The sequence below is a fragment of the Meles meles genome, chromosome X, assembly GCF_922984935.1.
Source record: "Meles meles chromosome X, mMelMel3.1 paternal haplotype, whole genome shotgun sequence".
Taxonomy (NCBI): Eukaryota; Metazoa; Chordata; class Mammalia; order Carnivora; family Mustelidae; genus Meles; species Meles meles.
In genome coordinates, this window is record NC_060087.1 from 115,117,917 (window position 1) to 115,138,474 (window position 20,558).

At 45.8% G+C, this 20,558-nt stretch overlaps 1 pseudogene; it reads left to right on the plus strand.

The window, feature by feature from the left end:
- Nucleotides 1-617: 617 nt before the first annotated feature.
- Nucleotides 618-15,442, plus strand: LOC123935436 (annotated as a pseudogene).
- Nucleotides 15,443-20,558: the final 5,116 nt, after the last annotated feature.

Sequence of the window (20,558 nt, forward strand, 5' to 3'; positions counted from 1 at the left end):
GATTTTATTTATTTATTTGACAGAGAGAAATCACAAGAGAGGCAGGCAGAGAGAGAGGAAGGGAAGCAGGCTCTCCACTGAGCAGAGAGCCCGATGTGGGACTCGATCCCAGGACCCTGAGATCATGACCTGAGCTGAAGGCAGCGGCTTAACCCACTGAGCCACCCAGGCGCCCTACAACCACAATTTTTAAAAGATTTTATTTGTTTATTTATTTCAGAGAGCAGAGTGGGAAAGAGAATATATGAGCGGGGGTGGTGGGCAGAAGGAGAGGGAGAAGCAGACTCCCCACTTAGTAGGGAGCCCCAAGTAGGGCTCTATCCCAGGACCCTGGGATCATGATCTGAGCTGATGGCAGGCGCCCAACCTACTGAGCCATCCAGGTGCCCACAACCACATTTTGCTTATCCATTCATCCATTGATGGACAAATGCATTTCTTGCATGATTTTGCTATTGTAAATAATGCTACTATGAGCACATGGGTATACAAATATCTCTTTGAGACCCTGCTTTCAATTCTTTTGGGTATATACCCAGAAGTGGAATTGCTGGATCATAGGGTAGTTCTATTTTTAATTTTTCAAGGAACCACCATACTGTTTTCCACAGTGGCTGCACCCGTTTGCATTCCCACCAACAGTGCACAAGGTTTCCTTCTCTCCACATCCTCACCAACACTTGTTATTGTCTGTTTTTTTGATAGTAGCCATCCTATTGGGTATGAAGTGGTCTCCCATTGTAGTTTTGATTTGCATCTCCCTAATGATTAATGATGCTGAGCATCTTTTCATGCATTTATTGGCCATTTGTATATTTTCTTTGGAGAAATTCCTTTGCCCATTTTTGCATCAGGTTGCTTGTATTTTCATTGTTGCATTTTAGAAGTTTTGTATATATTCTGGATATCAGACATATGGTCTTCAAAGATTTTCTCACATTTTCTGGGTTGTCTTTTTACTCTATGGATAAATTTATTCTGTGCCTTTTTACTCTCTTTTACTCTTTTGAGGCACTTAACTTTTAAATTTTCACGAAGTCAATTTGTCTGTTTTTTTGTCTTTTGTTACCTGTACCTTTGGTGTCATGTCCAAGAAATCATTGCCCATGAAGCTTTCACCCCATGTTTTCTTCTAAGAGTTCGATTGTTTGAGGTCTTCCATTTAAGTCCTTGATCCATTTTGAGTTCAATTTTGTACACCTATATTATTTTTAATCTTCACAACTGCTCTTGGTGGTGGACAATTTTGGCATTCCTATTTTATAGAAGAAGAAACAAATTTAAAATGGTGAACATATTAGGGAATGAATAAGTCACGGGAATAAAAAGCACAGGAATAGAGTGTATGGCATTGTAGTAGCATTGTGTGGTGACTTTATGGTAGCTATATTTGTGGTGAGCCATAATATAATGTAAGAGAAGTTGAATCACTATGTTGTACTCCTGAAACTAATGTAACAATGTGTGTCAACTATACTCAACTTTTTAAAAAATTTTAATAAAACAAAATGGTAACTACCTTGTCTAAGGCCCCTGAGATGATGAGTAGAGGAGTCAGGATTCAAACCCATGTCTGCATGACTCCAAAGCTCAGGGCCTGTCACATCTCATAGTCAAAGTTTGGCCAAGATTAGGAGGAAGTTATGGCAAAATGAACCAGCGCCTGGCTTTTACTTGAGATTAGGAGGTGCGGGGTTTTCCCAGGGTCAAGGACTGGCCCAGGAGACTTCAGAGTCCAGTCCTGGTATGACTGAATGTAAAGCCAGTTGGGATGTGAATGTCGCTAAGAGAGTGGGGGATAGTGTGTGTGATGGAGGGTGGACCACCAAAGCATAGAAAGAACTTGAAGGCTTAGAAAAGGTCAGAGCCAGTGTTGACGATTGTGGTCCAGGTGGGAGTTTCAGAGTTTGTGGTGAAATCTTGTAAATGGAGCAGTTCCCAAAGCTGGCCATACTCACACTCTCCCCTCTGGATCTTTGCACATGAGGTTTTCTCTACCTTAAGTATGGTTTGCAATGTGCAAACTCTGGTCACACACACACGCTGATCTTGGCTGACTAAGTCCTATTCATCTTTCAGCTCTCAGCTTAGATACCCCCGACTGAATTAGATACTTCTTGTCGGTGCCCCCACAACCCTCTATGCTTAATTGTAATCACCCTGACTACACTTTATTATAACTGAAAGCTTGCTTCTCTCTCTCCAGTAGTCGGTGAGCTTCCTGAGGGCAGGAACAGTTCTTACCCATCTCCCTGTCCCCGGTACCTACTATAGGGCCTGACCCAGGGTACTTGCTTGATAGGTATTAAGAAGCAGTATGACTGGAGCACCTGGCTGGCTCAGTCAGTAAAGCATGTACCTCTTGATCTCAGGGTTGTAGGTTCAAGCCCCATGTTGGGTATAGAAATTACTTAATATTTTTTTTAATTCTTAAATAAGCAGGGTTCCTGGGCAGCTCAGTCAGTTAAGTGTCTGACTCTTGATTTCAGCTCAGGTCATAATCTCAGGGTCCTGGGATTGAGTCCCCATATTGGGCTCCCTGCTCAATGGGGAGCCTGCTTCTCCCTCTCCTTCTGCTTCTCCCCCTGCTTGTGTGCTCCCTCTCTCTCCAATAAATAAATAAAATCTTTAAAGAAAAAAAAAAGGGTACACTTATGAAGAGCACTGAGCAATGGATACAACTGTTGAATCATTACATCGTGTGCCTCAAACTCATGTAATACCATGTTAACTATACTGGCATTAAAAAAAGGGAAGAAGCAGTAGGGCTAAACAGAACGTGGCATCTTGAATTGGATTTTGGAACAGGAAAATGATATTGGTGGGGAAACTGGTGAAATCCAGTTCCTATTATGATATCCGTTATGAAATCCAGAGCTATTAATAGTTAACAGTCTATAGTTTATTTAATATATATTATATAATATTATATATAATATATATATGTTATATATATAACATTAACTATATATAACATATTAACTATATATATAACATTATATTATATATATAGTTAATACCTGTATAAAATTAATATAATATATATTAATATAGCTTATTTAATAATAGTAACATAGTACCAACATTAATTTCTTGTGACAAATGTAGATGGTTATGTAAGATGTTAACATTAGGGGAAGCTGGGTATAGGGTATATGAGAACTCTCTGAACTATCTTTGTAACTCTTTGTAAGTTAAAATTATTTTTAAATTTAAAAGTTTATTTTGGGGGTACCCAGCTGGCTCAGGTGATAGAGCATGTAAATCTTGATCTCAGGGTCCTGAGTTCAAGCCCCACATTGGGCATGGAGCCTATTTAAGAAAAAAAAAACAATCAGGGTATCTGGGTGGCTCAGTTGGTTGGGAGGCCAGCTCTTGATTTTGGCTCAGGTCATGATCTTGGGGTCCTGGGATGAAGCCCCGTGTTGCTTGGCTAGGAGTCTGCTTCAGGATTCTCTCTCTCTCTCTCCCTCTGCTCCTCCCCACTGCTAGCTTGCTCACACACACACACACACACACTCTCTCTCTCTCTCTCTCTCTCTCTCTAAGATAAATAAATAAGTCTTTTAAAAGTCAATCAATGAATAAAAGTTTAAAACAAAACAAAAACAGAAGCAGTGTTGTGGTTAGGAAAGCAGGCTGTGTGACCTTAAAAAACTACTTGCCCTTGCTGAAGCTCCATTTTTTTATCTGTAAAATGAGGATAATAAGAGTATCTTCTTTTTTGTAGATTTTATTTATTTGAGAGAGAGAGATTGAAAGAGATAGAGGGCACAAGAAAGGGGTGGGGCAGAGGGAGAGGGAGAAGCCGAGTCCCTGCTGAGCAGGGAGCCCCACAACATAGGGCTTGATTCCAGGACCCCGAGATCATGACCTGAGCTGAAAGTAGACGCTTTACTGAGTGAACCAGGTGCCCCCAGAGCATCTTCCTGATAGAGTTGTAAGTTTATCTATACCTACAGATTTTATTATCTCTCTAGAGGGAGAGAGATGTATATATTACAAATCTGTGCCTGCACATATATATTTACATAATACTTACTGGATGTCAGTCATTATTCTAAGTATTTTACATATGTTGATTGATTTTATTCTTCTTCCAACCCCATAAGGTGGATCTAATACCAGCTCCTTTTATAGATGGAGAATTTGAGGAACAGAGAAGTTAACCAACTTGTCCAAGGTCAACCGCTAGGAAGTGGTAGAGCTCAACCATGAACTCAGATGGCCTGGCTCCAGAGGGGATATTTGCATTATGTTACCTCCTTTTCAGCTTGACTGAGTTACTACCTGTAAAGCACTTGCACCAGTGCTCCGGGCAGAGGAAGCACTGAATAGCATTAGCTGTTATTTAATTACCCCTGAAAGGCCAGTCTAAGGTGGGCTTCTACTTGTGAGTTCCAGGATGGGATGGAGGCAAAGAACACAGAAGTCTATAAAAATAAAACTTCAAGCCAGGAAGTTCAGAGGTTAGAAAGGAATCAACGAGAAGTGAAGGCCAATTTCTTTGTTTGGGTATTTCCCCATTTCCTGCCACTACTATTCATTCAACTTGGTCTGAAAAAGATCTAGAAGTCTTCTCTAGTGCTGAGGATTCTGTTGCACTTCTGAGGATTATTTTGATCATCTAACCCTGCAGTAATTTTTAAGCCATTGATACTTTAAAGAGTCCATTTTTTATTAATTTAAATTCAACTAGTTAACATATAGTGCATGATTAGTTTCAGAGATAGAGGTCAGTAATTCATCAGTTGCATAGAACACCCAATGCTCATCACATCCCATGCCCTCCTTAAAGCCCATCCCCAGTCACCCCATCCTTCAACCCACCTCCCCTCCAGCAACCCTCAGTTTGTTTCCTAGAATTAAAAGTCTCTTACGGTTTGTCTCCCTCTCTGATTTAGTCTTATTTTTCCCTCTTTTCCCCTATGATCCTCTGTTTTGTTTCTTAAATTCCACATATGAGTGAAACTGTATGAAATTGTTGTTCTCTGATTGACATGTTTTGCTCAGCATAATACCCTCCAGTTCCATCCATGTCAATGTAAATGGTACGATTTCATCCTTTTTGATGGCTGAGTAATATTCCATTCTGTGGATATACCACATCTTCTTTATCCATTCATCTGTCAAAAGACACCTGTCAGTGGACACCACAGTTCGGTTATTGTGGACCTTGCTGATATAAACATGGCAGTGCACATGCCCCTTCAGATCCATTTTTATGAAGCATTTTCTGGTTGATTTTAAGTCACATGCAAACTTAAAAGCACTCTATAAAATATTGTGTAGATAATAAAGGGGAATATCCAGATAAATTTTAGCACATACAGGGGCTCGAGGCTATTTTGTATAATCACTCAGTCTATTGTCCAGATAGAGAAGGTGGTCAACTTAATAACATACAACAAAACAAAACAGGAAAAAAAAATCACCCTGAAGCCCCTTCCCACTGGTCAAGGAGGTACTAATTCCACCCCAGGGTTCTTGCCCCATCATCCAGCTCTTTCAGAAAGACACAGTCTCACACATTTCCAATGAGTTCTTATTATCAGTTAAGCCATGATTCTGGATCCCAGGGTGGGGATCACCATGTACCCGGGTCCCCCTTCACCACCCTGGGAGAAGGATGGAGAACAGAGGGGGGGGAGCCAGTTCAGGTCCCAGGAAACGGGCCTTCTGCCCAGCGGTCGTGCCAGGCTGAACCCCAGGATGTGGGACACACACACCAGTGCCATTATCACACGGAGACACACCCCCTTTGGCCGTCACTGCCTTCTTAGAGCGAAGGACATCTGGGTAGTTCTGCCCAAGGTTCCCGGTCTCATTCTGGTGGGGGAAGTGGGCTGTCACCAGGGGCAGTGTGGTAGTTCTTGATCTGGCTCTCGACACCTTCTGCCACACTGCTGATCCCTAAAGATATCCCGGAGGCAGCTCGCAGCTCCAGGTGACCCTCGGCCAGAGCACTTTAAAAAAAAAAATTTATTGAAGTACCGTTGACATATCGATGCACTTTTTTTTGAGATTTTATTTATCTGTTTGAGAGAGAGCACGCAAGCAGGGGGAGCAGCAGGCAGAGGCAGAGGGAGGAGTAGACTCCCCACTGAGCAGGGAATCCCAGATGCGGGGCTCCATCCCAGGACCCCGGCATCAGAATCCACGCCAAAGGCAGACGTCCAACGACTGAGCCACCCAGGCGCCCCTCCGCAAGCACTTGTTAACCAGCGTTGCTCAACCAGCCGCTTGGAGCAATTTGCTGCAGCCGGTGACAGAAACAAGGTTACTGCCTGTGTTCTGCCACCTTCGACTTAACCTGGGACTCCTTCTGAATCCATGGAGGACACTAGAAGTTGTCTAATCAGGACCCTTTCTTGCATGTGGCTTATTCTGGGACAGACACTGTGTCAGCAAATGAGAAACAGAGATGAACCGTAGGGGGAGAGCTCTGACCTCTCCGACCTCTAGTTCCTTACAGCCTGGTGCCCAAGACAGACGGAAAGCCTGTCGTGTGACAGGTGTTAACAAAGAGGTAAATACAAAGTGTTGAGGAGACAGCTGTCCCTGGGGAGATCTGGAAAGGCTTCCCAGAGAAGGAGACCTGCAGCTGGATGTTTCCCGTGGGAAGAATGGAACATAAGAGACAGTCTGAAAGGTGAAGTTGCTGAGGTGGTCTTTCCCTCAGGACACAGGCCGGGCCATGGCCCACAGCCCCCAGCACCGCACCACTCGGGACTTTAGTCACACCCCTGCCAGCAGACCCCCAAGCCCTTTATCCAACAGCTCCCAGCCAGCTTCCAGCACCGCTCTGGGCCCAGGGTTGGGATCGCCAGATTTAGCAAGTAAAAATACATGCCACCCAATTAAATTTGAATTTGGGCTAAGTAATCAATATTCTGTAGTCTAAGTATGTCCCCAGAATATGAATGGGACATACTTATACTATAAAATATTTGTTGTTTATCTGCTGTTCAGATTTAACTGGGCATCCTGCATTTTATCAGGCAGCTCCACCTAGAGTAAACACAGACTTGTGGGAGTCAGAGAGTGGGAGAGGAAGGGAGGAAAGAAGAAAGGAAGGGGAGAAGGGAGCTAGTTCATCGGTTCATCGGGAAGACTTGCAGATTTGAGGAAAGCAGTAGATTTGGCAAGACCTAAAAACCACACAAAATCTGGCTTTCACATAACTTCTCCCTATTTCCTTCTTATGTTCATTTTTCCAGTTTTATTGAAACATAATTGGCCTATAGCTACTGTATAAGTTTAAGGTATACAACATGACTTGATATATGTATCTCTTGTAAAACGATCATCACAGTAAGTTCATTTAACATCCATCAGCTCACATAGTTAATTTTTTTCTTGTGATGAGGATTTTTAAGGTCTACTCTCTAAGCAACCTCTAGATACACAGTGCAGCCTCGATAACCCTAGTCCTCACAATGATGTCACAGCCCCGTCTCTGGTTGCAATTCTATACAGTACAAGATAAACAGTTGTTTTCCCCTTTTTCGTTAAAAAGTCTGCCCCCGTGTGGTAGGAAGAAAGTATTAGGCCAGAAGCCTTAATTCTGGTCTTTTCCGCTCACTGGGGCAAAACGCCCCATAAAGGCCAGCGATCTGGAAAGCAGGATGTGATGCTAGGAATTTATATGCTTGTTTCTCTGTTTGTTTAGGTGTGGGTCAGGGGAGGAATGAGCAAAAGAAGAACAGACTATATGGAGAGTAGTGTTAAAATAGCTTTAAAATTTTGCTCAAAACACGCTTGTAACTTTGTATAAACCAGCATAGTGTTTCCAAGCTGTTTGGGTCAGAAAGCAAGTTAACAGGGGTGCCTGGGCAGCTCAGCCGTTAAGAGTCTGCCTTTGGCTCAGGTCATGATCCCAGGGTCCTGGGATCTAGGCCCACTACCGCTCCCTGCTCAGCAGGAAGCCTGCTTCTCCCTCTCCCATTCCTCCTGCTTGTTTTCCCTCTCTCGCTGTCTCTCTCTCTATCAAATAAATAAAATAAGATAAAACTAACAAAAAAAGAAAAGAAAGCAAGTTAACAGACTTGCCGAAAATTCATGCGGAAGAATATTTCAATTGAGAACCACATTACAAACAGTCAAGTACCATTTCAACATTGCCTCTTCTAGTCATTAACCCCACTAACCCCACTGGCAGATAGCCCGACCCCCAGGCCGAATCCACCACTTCCCAGGTAGGGGGTCATCCTCCCCACCGGAGGCTGCTCATTCTCCCCAACCATGAGAAGAAGAGACCAGGCTGCCCTTCGCCTCCGCTCCAGACTTCCCATACCGCCATCATTCTGGGAAACTCCCGTGCCTATGGGGACCCTCCTCCAAACACCAGGCCTCACGGTGCCCGCCTCTCCTTCCCTCTGGGGTCTCACTCCCAACCTCACAGCCCATGCCCATGGACGCCACTTCTTTGCCACCCCTGGGTACACCTGCTCTTTTGAAATCTCCCAGCTCCAAAATGTCACTCTCAGACTGGGCCATGACTTTCGGACCTTCCTACTTTCTCACTTTTCCATTAAACCTCTTCCTTTAGGGGCGCCTGGGTGGCTAAGTCGTTTAAGGCTCAGTCAGTTAAAGCATCTGCCTTCGGCTGGGGTCTTGGTCCCAGGGTCCTGGAATCGAGCCCCGTGTGGGGTTCCCTGCTCCCCGGGAGGCCTGTGTCTCCCTCTCCCACTCACCCTGCTTGTGTTCCCTCTCTCGATGTGTCTCTGTCAGATAAATAAAATCTTTGAAAACAAAACGAAAGAACAAAGAAACCTCTTTCCTTTAACTTCCAGCAGACTTGCAGAACCCGGCGACATCCCCGTTCTCCCAGCCTCTCCAACCCCTGCTGACTTCACACAGGCTCACTTGAAGGGCTTTCTCCCCAGCGCCTGAACCTATCAGCCTCTGTCAGCCGGGCCAGGGCCCTCCATTCTGTCCCCAGACCCACGATCTGCCTCCCCCGCCTTCAGGGGGAGGCATGGAGCGTGGGGGAGCTGGGGAGCTGGACCCTGCTCCCCCTACAAACTTGACCCAGCCCCACTCGCTGGTGCGAACTTGCCCGCAGTATCAGATAGCGAGGGGTCCCTCCTCGTGGGCTCCCTCGTTTCCTCACCCCGCTTCCCCAGCTCCTCTGCCCGCTCACCCCTCCCCCACTGTCTGTGCTTCCTCACCTCCCTGACTCCCCACCCCGCACCCATGCAGACCAGTCTCTGCCCTCACAGCCCCACTGTCAGGGCTCTCCCTGAGGTCCCCAGGGCTGCTAGAGCCATTGCGTGCCCCTCCGCTGTCATCCTCGCCGCCCGCCCCCGTTTGACCCTAGGCGCCACTCCCTTCGATGTTGAAGTCCCCAAGGACTTGGTGCTGCCCTCTCTCCCCTCCTCTGTCCACTCTCTGTGCTGGGGAGAGCTCCTTGGGCACCAGCTAATGCTGACTAGCTCCAAAGTTCCCCGTCCAGCCTTGCCCTCCGGCGTGGGCTATAGACCCCTCAGCCCTGCTGAGGCAAAGAGCCCTTTAAGACAAAACCCACACGCTTACAAGAAGCTTGCATCGATTTTCACATCTATCTGCCAGACAAGGCATTTCCCAGCTCTCCTCACCCCTCTGCCGAGTTCAGAAGTGGCCCCCACCTCTTCTTAGTGATGTGAACTGGATTAAGTTACTTGACCTCATTAGCCAAATGAGATTAATAATGGTGTCAGCCTCAATGGGTTGGAGCGAGGATGAAATGAGATAATCCACGTAAAGGGCTTAGTGCCCGACCTGGCACATAAACCTGGCGAACACTCCCTGTGTTTTATACTCCATCGGTGAGTCTGCCTGGCTCTGAATTCTGGCCCTGCCGCTTCCTAGCGGTGTGTCCCCTGAGCCAGTCATGTGACCCCTCCGCACCTCGGTGGTCTCCTCCGTCAAATGGGGATAGCGGTATTGTCCACCACATCGCGCTAGGCCGGGCCTTCAGTCAGTGGACCCGGAGAGTACGGACAAGAGTTCTCATTGAGGATTAGATATTAATGTTCCGTTGGGTGATGTTAACCCCAGAAAGGCAAGGAATGCATTACTGAGCCTGTCGGAGCTCAGCCATCTGGATCTCGTTCCTGGTTCCCCTTGCAATGTACTAGACACATGCCTACATGATCCTTGAGGCCAGCCAGGAAATGGGAAGCGACAGCAGGCCAACAGCTATCACCTGGCGCTGCCCCGTGTAGGGCTGCTTTGGGGGCGGCTCTTGTGTGGGGGTAAGAGCCCGCCCGAGCAGCAGTCTCCCAGCAGTCTCCGGCTGCAGGATCTCACAGCTGGACGTTGCTACGCGACACTCCCCTGAGGTCCAAGTGGCCTCTCCCGGACTGTCAGCATCCTGTTCTTTCTTATCTTGAAACTGTCTCTGAGGCCCTGAACAAGGATCTGCTGTTCTTAGTTTTCAAGAAATGTATAAAAGTTATTAACCCTTAGCAGCCCTGTTCCCTGCCACAGCTGGGACTCCGAGGGTTGCGGGGACATCTCCCAACAGGCCCTCCCTGCTGCCCTGCCATCCTGCACCTTCTCCCCAGTCAGTCTGTGCTTTCGCTTTCTCTAGACTTCCCTCCACCTCCTTATGCCTCCTGTCTTGCCATCTCCCCGACTCTCCGCCCCGCCCCCATCTCAATGGATGACCATGCTTGCAGACGCAAAGCAATCACTTCATGTCCCTCAAGCTAACAGTACGTGCTGTCCTCATCTTTCTGGATCTATCAGCAGCATTTGACACAGTTACTCTCTCTTCTCCTTGACGCACTTCTAGTCCTTGGTTTCAAAGATGCTACAATCTCTTTGTTTCCCTTTCCCCTTCGTGGCTACTGTTCTTCACTCTCCATTGCTGGTCCCTCAATGTCAAGGCAACTTTGGGAATGTTAGAGAGCGCCATGGCTCTGCCCCTGAACCTCTTCTCTTTACCTACCTTCACTCCCTTGATGACTGCATCCAGCTTCAAGATGTCACCTACCGTCCTACTGCCTATACGTTGATGACTCCCCAAATTGTATCTTCAGCCAGACCTCTCTCCTGAACTCCAGACTCATTTTGCTGCCCACAGACTGGGGGGCTTAAACAATAGACATTTAGTTTCTCATAGTTCTAGAGGCCAGAATCAAGGAGTGTCAGGGTTAGGGTCTCGTGAGACCTCTCATCCTGGCTTCTAGAAGGCCACCTTCTCGTTGTGTGCTCACATGGCTTTTCTCTTGTGTGTGCATGGAGAGAAAGAGAGCTCTCCGGTGTTTCTTTCTCTTATAAAGATATTAATTATATCGGATTAGGGCCCTACATTTTTTATTTCATTTAACCTTCATTACCTCCCTAAAGGCCCTGTATCTAAGTACTATTACCAGGGCGCTTGGGTGGCTCAGTGGGTTAAGCCTCTGCCTTCGGCTCAGGTCATGATCTCACGGTCCTGGGATCAAGCCCCACATCGGGCTCTCTGCTAAGCAGGGAGCCTGATTCCCCCTCTCCCTCTGCCTGCCTTTCTGCCTACTTGTGATCTCTCTCTCTGTGTCAAATAAATAAATAAAATCTTTAATAAATAAATAAATACTATTACCTTGGGGGTTGGGGTTTCACCATATGATTTGGGGAGGGACACAATTCAGTCCATAAAAGGTTATCTAACAGAAATCTCAACCTTAGTATGTCCAAAATGGAACTTCTGATCAGGGCACATCCAAATGTTTGGGTCCCGAAACTCATACAATTCGAGGCCCTTTCTTCAGGAAAAAGAAGTCGAACATAACTTACTGGGGTGCCTGGGTGGCTCAGTCAGTTAAGTGTCTGACTTTGGCTCAGGTCGTGATCCCAGGGTCCTAGGATCAAGCCCCACATGGACCTCCCTGCTCATCGGGGAGCCTGCTTCTCCCTCCCGCTCTGCCTGCTGCTCCCCTTGCTTGTGCACTCTCTCTCTGTTGAAGAAAGAAATAAAACCTTAAAGAAAAAAGAAAATAACTTACTAACATATTGCTAGAGCTTGAGCAAGTGAGAGACGTAAGCATCATTAGCTTTACAAGAAACCTGCCTCTCTGCTGCTGATCCTCAGCCCCTCCCTCCCCTCACACACCCGCTACTCACATAGCCCTTCCTCCTCTAGTCAACGGCAACTCTCACCTTCCGGCTGCTCAGGCCTAAACCCTTCGAGTCATAGCTGACTCTCCTCTCTTTCTCTACCCCCTACATCTAGTTCATCCAAAAATAATCCTGCTGCTTCTACTTTCAAAATACGTTCAGAATCTGACCCGTTCTCACCATCGCTACCACCACTGCCCTGTACTAAGCCATGATCTTGGAATATGGTAATGGCTTGGAGTTGCTCTTGCAATGGAATATGGCAATGGCCTCTAACTGATGTCCTTCCTCCCACTGTTGACCTCAAAAGTCTGTTTTCAACACAGCAAGACTTAAAAATCTAATCAAATCCTGTTATCCCAAAGCCCTCTAATTTTCTTGTTCAACAAACATAATCAAGTCACCATTCCAGGCTATGGGGACAGAGAAGTGAAAAAAAAAAACAGATAAAAAGTCTGCCTTTATGGAGTTTACATTCTAGCAATGCATTCCCTGCTCATTCAGAGTAAAATTCAAGGGCCTTATAATAGATTTTCCTTATTTACTTGTTTATTGTGTCTCCCCTGACGACAGTGTAAATTGCATAAGGTCAGGAATTTGTTGGTCTGTATTTTTAGTGCCTGGCACATGTTAGAGATTTAATAAATATTTGTTGAATGAGTTAATGAACTTTCCCATACCAAACTGATCTGTCTATCCACATCTATACTTTTCTGATCCACTTTCTCTCCTCTTACTGTAAAGGAGGCATCCTTCCTTTTATCTATGGTACAGCGGCTCTCAAACTTGAGTACACACCACAATCCCCTGGAAGGCTTGTTGTCTAGGCCCCAGCCCCCAAAGTTTCTGAGTCAGTCAGTCTCAAGTGAGGTCTGAGAAACTGCATCTCTAACCAGTTCAGGTGATCGTGATGCTACTGGTCCAGGGACCACATCTGAGAATCACGGATCTCACCCACCCCCCACTTTCTCAGGAATCTTACACAATTAATGTTATTTTCTTTCTAAATATCTTCAGTGGCTACCTTTCAATGGAGTCCTTCCTTTCCCTTCCTACTGCTTTTCTTTTCTTAAGGATTTATTTCTTTATCTTAGGTGGGGGATTGGGCAGAGAGAGAATGAGAGAGGGAGTCCCAAGCAGACTCCCTCTGAGCACAGAGCACAACGCGGGGCTCCATCTCACAACCCTGAGATCATGACCTGAGCTGAAACCGAGAGTCAGACACTCAACCAACTGAGCCACTCAGGGGCCCCTGGCTCTGTCCTCTTGATCATCAGTCAAATTTCTTAAAAGTGTTGTCTGTACTGGAAATCTCCATTTTTCACCATCAGTTACTTCTCCATCCACTCCAGTCAAGCTTCTGTCCCCATAACTCCACCAAAACTTGCCTCACTACGGTCACGAATGATCTGCATATCTTCAAATCTAATGGACAATCACCTTATATGCATTCCACTGCTGAAAACTCTTCCCTCCTTCTTGAAACAGCGCCTTCCTTGGCCTCTCCCTCATGGCCTCCTCGAAACTATAATCTCATTGTTTTTCTCATACGTCTCTGGCTGATCCCTCTCAGGCTCATCTTCTTCTACTGAACCATAAACATTGGAAATCCTAAAGACCTGATCCTACCTTTTCTGTTGTTAGTGCCTGGCTTCCACAAGGTTTCAATTTCAAGATGCCAATATTGCCCAAGTTTCTATCTCTAGCCATGTATTTAGATATTACTTGGTCTAGATTTGTATGACGACTACCTATAAGTTGACTTATTTGCTTACTTGTCTACCTAGAACTGCACACTTAACATGACCGAATTGGAATTCCTAATTGTCCCACAACCCAAACTGTTCTTCTTCATCTTCCCCCAATACCACTCCCACCACCATCAACCTACCTGCCCAAGCCAAAAATCATTCTTTTAAAAAAAAAAATTTGGAAGGGGAGGTGAACCATAAGAGACTATGGACTCTGAAAAACAACCTGAGGGTTTTGAAGGGTCAGGGGTGGGAGGTTGGGGGAACAGGTGGTGGGTAATGGAGAGGGCACGTTTTGCATGGAGCACTGGGTGTTGTGCAAAAACAATGAATACTGTTACGCTGAAAAAATAAATAAAATGGAAAAAAAAAATCCCACCACCCCAAAAAAAAAAAAGTTTTTATTTAAATTCCAGTTATTTAGGTTAAAATACGGTATAATATTAGTTTTAGGTGTTCAATACACGGATTCAACTCTTCATACCACATCTGGTGTGACTCACCGCATGTGACTTCCTTAACCCCCATCACCTGTTTCACTCACCCTCCAACTCCCTCCTGGTAACCATCAGTTTGTTCTCTATAGTTAGAGGCAAAAATCATTCTTGACTCTTCGTTTACTCGTACAGCTACCGAGCCACCACATCCTCCCCTTCTCCCTTGTAAATATCTTCCAAACTCATCGCATTCTCTCTCTCCTAGTCCAGGCCGCCGTCATCTCTCACTCGGGCTGCAGTTGTAGACTCTTCACGATCTCGCTACTTCGACTCTTGCCCCACTCTCCACCCTCTACCAGCAGCCAGTTACGTATCCAAACACAAATCTAACCAGCCCCTTCCTCTGATTACCATGTCGCTCCTTTCCATGTCGCTCTTTACACCAGGATGAAGTTAAAGATGTGCCCAATGTGTGCACAGAGCCCACTGAGCTCAATGGTAATACATATGTATCAAGGCCTTCGTCAGCTCTCCCCTGCCTGTATCTTCTTCAATCTGCCTCCTACAAAGCCCTCATCCTAGCAATTTCAGCCTACCACGATTCCCAGAATGCTGGGTATCCTTGCCCAGGATCCTCTGTCTTCCGAGAAGTCTTTCACTTCCTCATCCACTTGGCTTCCTACTACTATCTTTAGAGAGAAACTCAAGCGTCATTTTCTAAGATCTCCTTCACTTACACCTCCCCTCCTGTCTCTGTGCTTCCAGATAGTCTCATGCCTTCTCTGTCATGTCATTTGCCACTCTGTGTTTTTTTTTTTTTAAGATTTATTTATTTAGGCCCTTCCGCCACGGAGCCATTGAGAAGCAGCAGCCATGGCTCTGCGCTACCCTATGGCCGTGGGCCTCAACTAGGGCCACAAGGTGACCAAGAACGTGAGCAAGCTAAGGCACAGCCACACCAAGATGTGGCAGGACATGATGCGAGAGGTGTGTGACTTCGCCCCCTATGAGCAGAGGGCCATGGAGCTGCTCAAGGTCTCCAAGGACAAGTGGGGCCTCAAGTTCATCAAGAAAAGGATGGGGACACACATCTCTGCCAAGAGGAAGAGAGAGGAGCTGAGCAACGTCCTCGCCGCCATGAGGAAAGCAGCAGCCAAGAAGGACTGAGCCCCCCGCCCGTCTGTGTAATAAAGCCTTTTGGAACTTGGGGGGAAAAGATTTATTTATTTATTTGAGAGAGAGAGAGAAAGAGAGAGAGGAGAGGGGCAGAAGGAAAGGTAGAGAGAGAATCTCAAGCAAGACTCCTCTCTGAGCATGGAGCCTGATGCATGGTTCAATCCCACAACCCAAAGATCATGACCTGAGCTGAAACCAAGAGTCAGATGCTTAACCGACTAAGCCACCCAGGCGCCCCTGCTACACTGTATTTTAATCATCCATTTTATTTTCTGTTTCTCTCATAAAATTATTAGAGCCCTATAGGGCAAGGACAACCATGACTTATTTATCTCTGTTTTGCCAATACTTATCCCAGTGCCTATCACATACTAGGAATTCAATAAATGTGTGTTGAATGAGTTATTAATTAATTAACTTGTGAACAAATGGTGACCTTGGAAAAGCAAGTTTAGAAGTAAGCCTCTTTCCAATGGGCTAAAACAAAAAAATAACTGAAAGAGAAATGGAGAACAATGAGTGTAGACAATGCTCTTGAGAAGCTTAGCCATGAAGGAAAAGAGAAGGGAGAAAGTGTGAACGAGGGTGTCACAGAGATTGCTAATGGCCTAATCCAATATTCATTCTCCCCCTTATAGAAGACCAGTTTTTTAGCTGGCCGCAGAGTCCTCTAGATTAGAACAAAGTCTGCATTTCCTCACTCTCTTGCAGCTCTGTCTAGCCAGTGGGACATAAGCAAAGACAGTGTGGGATAGCACCGAGCACAGTTGATTAGAAGATGTTGATATGTGCCCTCTGCCTCTTCTTAAACCTTCCTCCATTTTGCTGCTTGGAATGTGGGTACAGTGGGGTTGGTTTTTTTTAAGATTTTATTTACTTATTTGACAGACAGAGATCACAAGTAGGCAGAGAGGCAGGCAGAGAGAGAGGGGGAAGCAGGCTCCCCGCTGAGCAGAGAGCCTGATGCAGACCTCAATCCTAGGACCCTGGGATCATGACCTGAGCCGAAGGCAGAGGCTTAACCCACTGAGCCACCCAGGTGCCCCGGTTTTTTTTTATATATTTTATTTATGTATTAGAGAGAGAGAGCACACAAGCAAGGGGAGAAGGAGGCAGAGGGAGAGGGAGAAGCAGACTCCCCTTCAAGCAGGAAGCCCAATGCGAGGCTTGATCCCAGGACCTTGGGATCATGACCCGAGCCGAAGGCAGCCACCTAACTGACTGGGCCACCCAGTCGCCCCGGGTACAGTGGTTTGTACTTCATCTTGGAACCTGAGCAAGTGGCCCACACTATGGGAATTGCAGAGCGGAAAGCTAGACGAAGCCTGAGTCCCTGACAACTGCCACATCAACCTTGGATCGCCCACCTCACAGCCTTCCATGTGAGACAGAAACACTGATTTCATGAAAGCTATTTTTTTTAAAGATTTTATTTATTTATTTATTTGACAGACAGAGATCACAAGGAGGCAGAGAGGCAGGCAGAGAGAAAGAGGGGGAAGCAGGCTCCCCGCTAAGCAGAGACCCCAATGCGGGACTTGATCCCAGGACCCTGAGATCATGACCCGAGCCGAAGGCAGAGGCTTTAACCCACTGAGCCACCCAGACGCCCCTCATGAAAGCTATTGTTAGGGTGGTTTTCTCTGTTACAGCAGAACCCGATCCTAGGAAATACAAGGGGTGGTTTTATTTAGGAGGGGGAAGATAAGTTAATGTTTATAGCTAGAGAAAGGGGTCAGTAGAAAGGGAGATAGAAGACCCAGTTGATAGATCAAGATTAATGGGGACATGGGACACAGATGGGGGGATTTGCTTTGGAAAGGAACAGAGACATCTCATTCTGTGAGCCCTAGGAAAAGGGACAAGAACTACCATCTGTGGAACACAGTCAATGTACTAAGTCCCTTATAAATACTATCTAACTTAAATCTCAAAATACTTCAAGTACTGTAAGGAGTATAATGTTTAAGTTATTTGTGTCTAGTTGTGTGTACGATGTAACTTATTATTTCAATAAGAGTTCAGCCTCTATCTCAAGACATAATCAAGCTTCATTTCAGTCAGTGTTATCTGTGATAACAATAGCAAAAGACTGCAAACAACCCAAATGTCCATCATAGGGGATAGGTTAAATAAATTATGGTCCATCCTCAAAATTAAACAGTCTACAGTTGTTAAAAAGAACGAGGTAGCTCTTTCGGGATTGAAATGAAATCAACTCCAAAACGCATTGCAAAATGAAAAAAAAAAATAAGGTGACTAAAAGTGGGTAGAGCATGTTATAAATTTGTTTTAAAAGGAAAAGCAGAGGGCACCTGGGTAGCTCATTTGGTTGAATGTCTGACTCTTGATTTCGACTTGGGTCATGATCTCAGGGTCATGGGTTTGAGCCCCACATCAGGCTCAGTGCAGAGACTGCTTGTCCTTCTCCCTTTCCACCCTCACCCCCCATGCTCTCTCTTTCTCTCAAATAAATAAATAAAAGCTCTTCTAAAAATTAAAAATTTTAACAATGGGGTATTATGCCTCCATCAGAAAGGATGAATACCCAACTTTTGTATCAACATGGACGGGACTGAAGGAGATTATGCTGAGTGAATTAAGTCAAGCAGAGAGAGTCAATTAGCATATGGTTTCACTTATTTGTGGAGCATAAGGAATAACATGGAGGACATTGGGAGAAGGAAAGGAAAATTGAATTGGGGAAAATCGAAGGGGAAGATGAACCATGAGAGACTGTGGACTCTGAAAAACAAACTGAGGGTTTTGGAGGGGAGGAGGGTGGGGCTTTAGGTGAGTCTGATGGTGGATATTATGGAGGGTATGTATTGCATGGAGCACTAGGTGCGGTGCATAAACAATCTTGGAACACTGAAAAAATAAAATTAAATAAAAACAAACTCAAAAATTTTGTTTAATTTAAAAAATTTTTAAAAAGGAAAGGCAAAAAAAAGTATATATTTGATACCTCTGAAAGAAGACACAAGATCTTGTAATGTATGGACGTCTGCAGGGCAAAGATGGGTTAGTGAGAGGGAGACTTATCTTTTGCTATATACTCTTTGGTGCCTGTTGAATTGAAGACAATAAACAATCAAAATATTTTGCCGATTAAAAAATAAAGAACTTGCCACTTCAGTAGAGAAGAAAACTGTCCATTCAGGACTTTTCCATCATCCTTCCTAGGATGGCATCTGAGTTCAAGCAGGCTTATACAGCCTTATGGCTGCAGTGGGAAGCGGCTGTTTAGTCTGGGTAACAGATCAGAGGTGGGTCCAGGTTTGATGAGGCCCCGTTTACACGACTTGGGAGAGCATCTTAAAGAAACACCACACACAATAGCGAATACAAAATGAAGTACAGGGCCTTCAGACTTATTTGGGCAAGCAAGGGGCCCTAAAACTGCAGCTTCATCAGCTCCCAAGTAGATCCTAGCCACTGGGACTCGTGCCCATTGCTCCACTGAGATAAGACCATTTCTCTTCTTTCCAGCCATGCCCCGAATGCATTGAAGCCCTCTAGGCATACTTGGCCAGACTTGGCCAGAACTGCCAGCCTCCTCTCTCTCACAAATCACTTCAGAGTGCTTCCCAGAGGGTCCCGGGGAAATTCAGTGGCTCTCTCCAGCCAATCCCGGGAAACAATTGGAAACTTCAGGAGGCAGCCCTGTGAACTCCTCTGAGATCATGATGACATCGATGCCCACGTGGTGGTGGTATGTTCTCTGGCAGCGGCCAGACACAAAGGCATCAGGGCGGAGAAAAGGGGGCTGTCACATTGATCCAGAGTTGGGATTGTGCACAACAGGTGTGGCATCAGCACAAGGACAAGGGAGGTAAGGGTACAGTGTGATGGATGTGGAATGGAGAGACCACGGGCACGAGACTCAATGGTAAAGATGGGGATTTAGAAAAAAGATAGTGGGAATTGAGGGGGGTGGGGTTGACATGGACAGAGCTGAAACCCAATTAGCATGAGGCCAAGGCTCAGCAGTGATTTCCATGATGTCACTGTCTCCTAGCCCTCTTCCTATCTTCGTAGTCACTCATTCACAATCTCCTTTGCTGGACCTTCTTTCTTCGTTTGCCTTTTAATATTAATATCTCCAGGGCTCCATCTCCATATTGGGATGGCTCCACTGGGATATCCCATAGGCACCGCAAATCCAATGCAATCGAACTGATTTTCTTTGCTGCCCCATACTTAGCCTTCTTCCAATTTTAGCGAGACCTATCTTGCAAACTTAATTCATTCTCCGTAATAACTGTCAGGTTTTAGAGATGAAGAAACGGAAGCTCAGCTGAAACAACTCATCCACTTTCTAGTTCTGCTGCAAGTGTCCAGGCTGCCATTTGAACCCAAGTCTGACTGAAAAACCCACCATCCCTGGGGCCCCCGGTTGGCTCAGCAGGTTAAGCCTCTGCCTTCAGCTCAGGTCATGATCTCAGGGTCCTCAGATCGAGTCCCACATCAGGCTCTCTGCTCAGCAGGGAGCCTGCTTCCCCCTCTCTCTCCCCCTGCCTACCTCCCTGCCTGCTTGTGATCTCTGTCAAATTAATTAATTTTACAAAAACCGTCATCCATTCATGAGAATGGGTTTTGTAGTTGTTGGTTTTTTGGTTGTCTTTTTTTAAAGATTTTATTTATTCAACAGACAGAAATCACAAGTAGGCAGAGAGGCAGGCGAAGAGCGAGGGAGAGGCAGGCTCCCTGCTGAGCAGAGAGCCCGATGTGGGGCTCGATCCCAAGACCCTGGGATCATGACCTGAGCCAAAGGCAGAGGCATTAACCCACTGAGCCACCCAGGTACCCCAAGTTGTCGGTTTTTTTAAGTAAACTCTACACCCAACGTGGGCCTCAGACTCACATCCCCAAGATCTAGAGTTACGTGCTCTTCTGACTGAAGCAGCCAGACATCTTAGTTTTATACACCTTAGTTATGGGGCTCTGTCCTGCTTAGTGGAACCACCGTCCTCTGTTGCCCAAGCCAGAACCCGGACAGCTATTCTTGTCTCTTGTTCCTCACTACCCCTCCCCATGGAATAGGGTATAATCCACTGCCAAGTCATGCTCATTTTACTTCAAAAATATCTTTTTTTCAGAGGTG